Raw genomic sequence first — 9,496 nt, forward strand, 5'->3', positions numbered from 1 at the left:
TACATTTTATTCAATATTTAGGTAGGTTTAAATTTTATTCAATATTTAGGAGTGCTTAAATTTAAATTTTACACATTTTATTCAAAATTTTGGAATGCTTATGTTCTAAGGTTAAATTTTTTTCTAATATGTAGGAGTACTAACATTCTTGGTTTACAACTTTATTCAATATTTAGGAATGCTTGTATTAGAAGTTTCATTTTATTCAATATTAAGGAATACCTCTATTTTTCGTTTGCATTTTATTCAATATTTAGCATTGCTTAAATCTAAAAGATAGCAATTTATTCAACATTTAGAAGAGTTTTAAATCTAGAAGTAAACATTTTATTAGGAGTTCTACAAAACCAAAACTGTTCAGATGATGTTATTGTTTCACCCAAGAGCCATATTACAATGATGAGTTATAGGGTCATCGGGTTCATTTATTTCAAAAATATAATGACTTCTGCATATAACAGTAACATAAATAAACAAAAGTTAAATCTGTTTTGAACTCTGAACTTTCATGACTATAAAGAAAAACAAAATATTCGGTATAATCAAGAGATTAAGTTGATATACTAATATTTAAGCACTTAATTATATTTCAATTGGTTGAATTTGATTATCTTATGGATGAGGATATATTTCTTATCATGACATTTATTGTATCAATAACTTGCCTTTTATGTGAGCTATGTTGGGCATTAAAAATTAACTTTGCGTAATCATGCAAGGTTATTAAATGACTTAAACTATAAATTTGAGAGGAAAAAAATAGTTAATTTTCATCCTTTTAATATCAATAATAAAATCTGACTAATTAATTTCGTACATTAGTTTTTTAATTACTATTTTCTAAATTAGTTATTTTAATGCTGCATGTACTAAAACTAATTATCTGAACATAATATAAGTAACAACAATTATTGAAAAAGATGCCTTAAATTAAAAATAGAAGGAAAACGCCGGTTTTCAGATTACGATATTTGCATATGTAATATTTACGTCATGTTCATGAGCAAAATGTAATAAATTACAAGTAATTTATTCCAGAAATTATATATTACATTTGTAATTAGTAATAATTACATAATTTGTAATAACTAGAGGTAATAAATAACAATATAGTTGAAATTGTGAATAATTAGTAATTGCAAACGAAGTTAGTTTTTACCTACACTTATAGTTACAATTATAAACACAAACTATGATTGCTTAGAATCGCCATTATAATTTTCATCATGGATTGTGATTGATTATAAACACTATTACTATTGTAATGGTAAATTCTGATTGCTTATAATTACGATTATAGTTTAATCGTAATTAATGATGACTCAGTCATATTTCACGCTCTTACTTTAAGAGCTTTAAATTTATTCAGCTGCCACTTTTGTCGAGTCATGTCTGCTGCTGTATTAAATTAGAGCTTTTTGATTTAGAAAGGCCCTTCACGGAATAACTTTCGTTCTAATTATCGGATTTTCACGAACTAAGTGTTAATTGTTTCAGGGAGTAACTTCAAATATGCTACTTAATTAGTGCTAACTATTAAGTTACGAAATCAGCCACAAAAACGTACTTTCTCTGATTGAACATATAATTTTTCTACATATTTAGATTCCTCAAAATATGGGGGTAGACATTGGGGGAGATCTGATGTCATTAGTGTGGATATTAATCGAGCGGAGATTTGGCCCACAGAAATCAATTCTAGTGTAGTTATCAGCATACGGTCTTGATGTCAAACGAGCATCACAGTCCGGATGTCAAATGGACATACTTATACGGATATCAAACTGATATACGCGGGCCATATCTCCGTACTGTTGATATCATGGTGACCATTTTTTACATAACAGGCAAAAGGACAAAAGAAAATGTTTTATATGTGCTACAAATGTTGGAGGTAATCTTTGAAAACTCGTTACTAATAATTTCTTTTACAACCTTAAAAAAAAAAAAAAAAAAAAAAAAAAACTCTATCATTGTTTTTTTCAATCGTTAAAAAAACTTATATTTCATATAGCCTAGTAGTTGTATGCAATTATAGATTTAAAAAATTATAATTCTATAAAAAAATATTTGATATTAGGAAAAAATGCCTTTCTCAAAGGAGACTTAATTTGAAAATACTTACTCTTTGATCTTTATTTCACATTTAAAGTAGTTGTGATTATTATTGTGATTTACTATTTGATATTTATTTCACATTTAAAGTAATTGTGATTATTATTGTGAAATTAGTATAATAAAAGCGATTAATATACAGAAGATTTGGAATTTTCACATTGATGACCAATTAGATAGTAAATAAATTTTTAGAGTTTCATTTTTCTGTGAATAAATAGTTAAATATCATATTCTTATGCTTTAAAATTAGTTTTAAGTGTTAATATTCATATTGTCAATGTTTTTTTTTTAATCGTATTTTTAGCTTTAATGAGGTGTGTAGGCAAAATCAATTTTTAGTTTTGTGTTATGAAGATTATCTACTGTAGTTATTTCATATATTTCCCCCTTTTTTTAAGCTGATTAACAGTAATAAAATGTTAATATTATTCATGTTGATAGGAAAATACTAGCATTGAGGAGACAATTCCACAAACGCCTGAGCCACCAAGATTGATAGCGATTGGCACAGAGAGTGCCTACTATGTATATGCCATCCCCATGTTTACAATGAATTAAGCTGTCATTTTGATTCTGGTGACTAACTGGATTTTTAATATAGAATTTCTTTCTTATTGAAAGAAAAGTTTTCCGTTAAAAAGTATCTTCTGTTAAAAAAAGTTTTCTGTTAAAAAATTTCTGTAATTTGCAAAAATATGATGTGGTTGTTGGATTGCTTAAACGATTAAAATTATATATAAATTTCAATACAAATTAAATGAGATATTATATGCTTTGTTTTTTTATGCATATCCTTGTTCTTGTATATCTTTTTTATTGAAACAAAATCCTCAAGAAAAAAATTTTCTAATTTTTTTTCAATTTCCCACTCATGTTTGCACTTTATAAATGCTTTGTGTACCCTTCTCTCAGGTTCTAATCAAAATTAATCAATAATTCTTTTCTAAAAGGTTGAAGTTTTCGATTATATTTTGTGTTTACTGTTTTTGAAATTTTATTTTGAACAAAGATTCAAAACATCAAGGATAATAAAAGACTCACAATTAATTTTGCCCAGTAATGTGGGAGATAAATTTTCAAGCAATTTTGTAAAATATGGGGATATTCTTATAGCAATTTGTTTTTAAATTAAGATCCAAAGCAATCTAAATATGATAGAGAAAATTCCAAACATAACTGAGAAAATTATAAAATTTATTATCAGTTAGAAATTGAGCTTAGTGGCATATTTTTTAAATTTAAATAATTTTTGGACGTACATATATCTAATGCTACAATTTTATTGTGATGTTTTAATAAGTAAATGAAACTATAAGTTCATCAATATTTATAATAAATTCATAATAACTAAATGTGCCAAGAAAGATATTTAAATGTATCTAAATTGTATGTGGAATTCATCCTAAAACAAGTTATTAAAAGCACCCAAATTGAGAATTGTGTCAAGAAAAATATGCTTAGGATTGTGCAAAGCAGGTGTCAACATAGCTTTTGATTGATTACTTTAATAACCACTCTTATTTAAATCTCATTCAGTAAAATAAAATGATTTCTTCAAGATTTCTATTACCATTAGTGGTGACATACTGTTACAATTATCTCTACTCTTAGAAAAGCTCTTTTGGAATAGTTTCTGAGTAATAAAATGTCCAAAAAGTCGTTATTTAAATTTCTGAAAAGCTATTTCATAGTTTGACGTTCAAAGTCACACAGTTTAAAATGACAAAAAATTTACATGCTTTACAATTTAAAATGCTACTACTACTATTAAAAAACTAATCAAAAAATTTAAAAAATTTATTTTTTCTAAAAAACTGTCTTTGGGCAAACGAGTTTTATAAGTGAGTGCCAGAATTTTTTGATTAACGTATTTAGTTTTAGAGGTATGATATGAGAGGTAAGGTAAATACAATAAGTTAAATTAACACCAAACGACCCGACCCCTCTCTTTACTAAACTAATGGATTTTTCAGATTGCGGCAGCAAACTTTTTCAGAATTTTTCGTGTCTGATTGCTTAACTTAATTAATAATTATCAAAAATTAATTAGCGTGTATTATTAGCTTATTTTGGCCCCTTAAAGTTTAAACCATTAAGCTTCATATTTAGCATTGGGAAATCTAATCACTGATTTTCCGATATTTATTGATACTTGATTGAAACTTGATTATTGAATCAAATATTATGTACGAAAGCGGTGATAAAATGTCTGTTAATATCTTGTGATACAACCAAGGATGCCAAATTATAAATAATGCCTCATTCAAATGTATCATTTATTATTTTCTAATATATAATAAAATATTGGATTTAATTACATATCAGAAAATAAGAAATGATACATTTGAATGTGAAAAAGTTTTGATGTCTGAACAATGAGAAATCCACTTAGCCTCCGATATTTATTGATACTTGACTGAAACCAACTAATTATTGAATCAAACATTATAAACGAAAGTGGTGATAAAGTGGTTTGTTACCATCATGTGATACATCCAAGGATGCTATAAATACTTATTAATGGCAACTAAATTATTTCGATGTAGAATCGTTAAATTTGTTATCCAAAAGAAGCGAAGGTTATCCCCAACTCAAAGCTTTCCATTTTATGACTGCGTATTTGCAACTTAAAATGGAACGTTTCTAACTTTTTCTCGACCTCATAATGTCTTCAATACTTCGGAAATTAACGTGCTACTTGACCTCGAGAAATAGTAGGAAGTCAAGATGGATGATACCCTTTCTATTCTCAGCCGTCAGTCATCTTTAGGTACAAACAAAGCTCTTCATCCTAGATGTTGGCCGTTACGAAAGTTAAAGGTGACACACCTTCTCCTGCTGAGAAGACTTGGCAAGCTATGGACATGATGGATAGAATGTTAGAAGGGGTAACCAAAGTCCAGGGTCATAAGTTTATGACAGCAAAATAGGAAAGACAAAAAGTGTGGTGTAGTTCATAGGGATTAGAAAATAGAATTCAGAATATTAATGATACAAATATCCAGTGAAATGGACTTTTCTAGGGTAAATCAGGAAATAAGCTAAGCTTCTTTTGACAGATTAAATCAGGAGTTGAAAGTTCAAGTAGCATCATTAGTACGAAAGAAGGGGAATAACTTATCATTTTGAAAGGTTAGTAATATCCACAATTTCGTAGCTATGACTTTATTTTACGGATTTAAACCAAGCCTCTATCTAACTTAGATTTTATTTACTTGAAAGACATCAAATGCTGCAAAAATAACGATTATGTTAATAAAGTAAATGAGTCACTTTTGGAACTTTATAATAGTGACCGCATTTTAAATGGAAGAAAAAAAACATATACATAAAAAAGGGGAAAACAAGCATAACTAATTTAAGATCAGAGGTGTCAAATTTTGAAATTTTCAGTTAAAAAAGGTGGATAAATTGTGAATAAGAATATATGGAACACAAATTGCTTATCCATTGAGTATAGCAATTATTGTGTATCACAATTGTGTATAGCAATTTATTGTAATGTGTGGATAAAGCATAAATTTTGTGAATGCTGTAGAAAAATGTTATGAAATTAAAAATAAAATATAAATATTAAAAAGCATAAATATAAAGTATAAAAATATTATTCTATATTAGGCACAGAAAAAGTAAATTCTGAACAAAAAAGTAAGTTTATGTAATGTAAAGTAAGAATAGACAACAGATATTTGTTATCATAAGTAATATCAATTAACGTAAGTAATTATACTTAGCATTACTATGATAGTAGCAATTATATTTTTGTGTAGCATATTTCAATGATAGGGAATTTATAATCAGTAAAAAACTTGTTTTACATTTAAATAAACAGTGTATTAGCTTATAATAACATGTAAAGTCTAGGAGTTTCTATTTTGTTGTTTTTTAAGTGACATTTCTGATTGTTTTTATATTCTAAAACTGTTAATAAATTTTGAAAGTTTGTAAAATTGTGCCATTTATGCAAACGTTGAACAAACTATAATATTTAGTGAAAGAAACTTAAAAGTTAGCAGTTTCTTTTCAATCATGTTTTTAGGTTAATACAAATATCTATATTAAAGCACAAAAACAAGATGGCTAAAATATACTTATATTTGAAACATTAAATTAATTTCAAATGGATAGTGGGCTTTACAAATTTTAGAATAATAAATATCAACTTTGCTAAAAACTGGGTTGTAAAAATTTTCTGCCCTCCTCCTCATTGATTATTAATATTATCTTTAATATTTAAATTGCTGAATATACCAAGCAAATAGATTAATGATATTCAAAAAAAATTATATATGAAGAGATTAGTTAATTTACGTTGACAAGATTTAGAAAATTCTGATAACTTGTTTCACATCAAATTCAAGGTCTTGGAACTTGTGATGGAATTAGAGAAAATGATCTATAATTAGGCACTATTATAAAAAAGTAATAATTTATAACTATTAATAGAGAAATAACGGGATAATTTATGTTCTGCGCTATCGAGATGTAACAATGAGAAAGAGAATAAGGACGGAATATCATTTGATTTTTGTGAGCGTGAATTAACAATTAATATAATTGAAGGTCTTTTTGAAATATCTCAAACTAATTTTTGAAGGATCAAGAGGAGAAAAAATTATAAAACTGAGTAAAGAAAAATAAACCGTTTAATTGGGAAAAAATTCTCAATATAAAAATATATTATTAACTATCTTCGAGTTATAATAACAAACTAACGCGAGAGCAAGGTCAGATTCAACAGAATTTAATCACTTTAGGTAAGATTAAATTTTTTGTGTGAATAAATTAATGTTACTAACAGTGTCAAGGTCAGAAAGATTATAGTGATCATAATCGAATACTCATACAATCTCAGAAAAATCACTTCAACATTGGTATCGATACCTTGAACTATATTATATGCAGAGCCTGATTAAGACAGGGGCATACGGGCAGCTGCCCCAGGCCCCCACATTAGAGGGGGCCCCCAAATTGAATAGAAAGTTTATTTTATGTTTCCTTCTTTAATGAACTTCTTAAAAACAAAATATCAGTACAGCATAAAATCCGTCAGTTTTATGTTTACTGCTTTATTAATCTATCGTATGAACACAATCTATATTTCGTAAATCCATTGTTTTCTATGGATAAATTTAGCTAATCAAAATCCTGTATTTTTACATATCGCAAAATGCGATATGCTTTCAAAAATACAGGCTTTTGATTGGCTTAATTGAACCATCGTAAAGGCGAAAATGTAGCTATATTTCGCCCTAATGTCAGCAAGGATATGAATTTTTCGCAGCTAGATGATAAAGTTAACAATCAGAAAATTGCATTTGGCATGATGGACATAGAATTGTCAGAAAATCAATAAAATGGACAGAACGATATTTCGTCTGACCATTGGAGGGACTTCATAGCTATTTCAGGTTCTAGTCTTGTTATATATAATGAGGTGAAAAATTTAAAAACCTCAATAAAAATCAGTTCTTCATTACTGAAGTAGCGAAGTAGAGGGGGCCCCAAAAGAAGTTTTTGCCCCAATTAGGCTAATTCGGGCCCTGATCATATGGTGCAAATTTTCTGCAGATTTAATAAAGTGTTAAACCATTTTCCGATCAAATTGAACCATAACATCAGGTTTAAGAAGTACGATAATAGGGTTCACCTTATCACCATAATGCGATAACAAATTTGAAGAATATTGTGATTCTACAAGCTCTAAAGTTTTAAATAGTGTAGAGTGGCTCACTTATGAGGTTTTACATAAAATGTTTCGATTCTAACAAAGGGAATTATTAGATAACTCAGGAGCAGTGGCGTAGCGAGGGGGGAGCAAGAGGGGGCATCATACCCCGGGCGCTACACACAAAGGGGCGCCAAATGGTCAGCAAAACAAAAAGAAGTTGTTGGATAATTTTTATTTTCATTATAATTTATTTCTGGAAAATATATTTTAAATTTAGTGCCGGTGAAATATAATAAATGTTAATTCGTAAATAAAAAGGAACACTAATCAAACTGTAATAATAGAGATGACACACCTTTTCCACTGGGCTGACTCGACCTGTGTCTGTCAGCACCTCCTTATGGCATCTACGCTGTGTGGTTACATATATTATCTCCAAATATTTGCAGTGTACAAAGTACAAACATCAGTGTACAAAGTGTTTGTATGTTTGTACAGTGTACAAACATTTTTTCTTTCAGAATTCATTTTTGTTTCTATAAACGCAATGTAGCTTACGCTTGTTATTTTAAAACGATAACAATGGCACTCTAATGTACTTATATGTACAGTCACGGAAAAAAGTATCCCGAAAATAACAACTAAAAGATTGTATATTTTTTAATATAGATACTTCTCAGACACACAACAAATACAGCGTTTTGCTGTTTCTAGGAAAGGACACAAACGCCGTATTTGTTGTGTACCTGAGAATTATCTGTTTCAAAAAATAAATGATTCTTTATTTGTTACTTTCCGGATACTTTTTTCCGCGACTGTACATATCCGTGACACTTGCGACAGGTTGTGGAATTCCGCTACAAGTTAGGTAAATACCCGAAATATTAACGTTTAAGTTATTTTGTGCCTGTATTTTTCAGTTTTGCGTGATTGTCATCGCGCTCTGCTTAGAAAAGAAATGAAATGTTATTAAATGTTATAAGTTTAATGTTAGCATAAATTATAGTGTATATTTCACTGCGTTGCTACCTTTCAAGTTCAAGGCATTCTTGGTTAGTAATAAAACAAATAAGATTACTTACTACATCTACTCGACGATTCTATTATTCAGTGAATAGGGTATGAAAAAATTTGAAATGATCAACTTTGATGATATTATTGATAAATTTGCTTCATCAAAAGCGGAAAATTTATACATAGTAATTAGTTTTATTAATGTATTATAATCATATTATTAAATATATGTATCTCCTTAGAGATAATAAATATTTACTTTTTTATTGTTTTAAAACTGCGTGTTCATACCTGTCAACTTTTACGCATTGGGCGCAAAATTTTATTTTTATATTTAAAGTGGTAGTAAATATATAGTATTTTTTCTTTTATAAACTAAATTTTTAAATGATTTTAATCACCACTATTCTTAAAAAATTAAGCATATATATTAATATGTGTTACTATCATGGTAGGCAGCTTAAGCTTTTTCAAATACAACGGATTTTTTTGCTTAAAATTGAAATTTTTATTCCATTTTAATACCACTGGGAAAGATCATAATGGAAGGGATTAAAAGTTGGCAGGTATGCGTGTTTTTAAAATATTTCTTTATAAATATGTAAAATAAATAATAGGTAACTTTTGAACTAATTCTAGATGATCATATACATTTCAAAATCTAGTCTTGTTCTCTCAACTACATTTTTTGTC

General features: G+C 28.0%; 1 protein-coding gene across 3 annotated transcripts in view; it reads right to left on the minus strand.

Moving 5' to 3' along the window:
• LOC107449518 (grainyhead-like protein 1 homolog) overlaps positions 1–9,496 on the minus strand; it is a 171,024-nt gene that overhangs the window by 33,867 nt on the left and 127,661 nt on the right. The gene's annotated exons all lie outside the window — the stretch shown is intronic.

This window comes from Parasteatoda tepidariorum, chromosome X2 (assembly GCF_043381705.1).
Source record: "Parasteatoda tepidariorum isolate YZ-2023 chromosome X2, CAS_Ptep_4.0, whole genome shotgun sequence".
NCBI classification, from domain to species: Eukaryota; Metazoa; Arthropoda; class Arachnida; order Araneae; family Theridiidae; genus Parasteatoda; species Parasteatoda tepidariorum.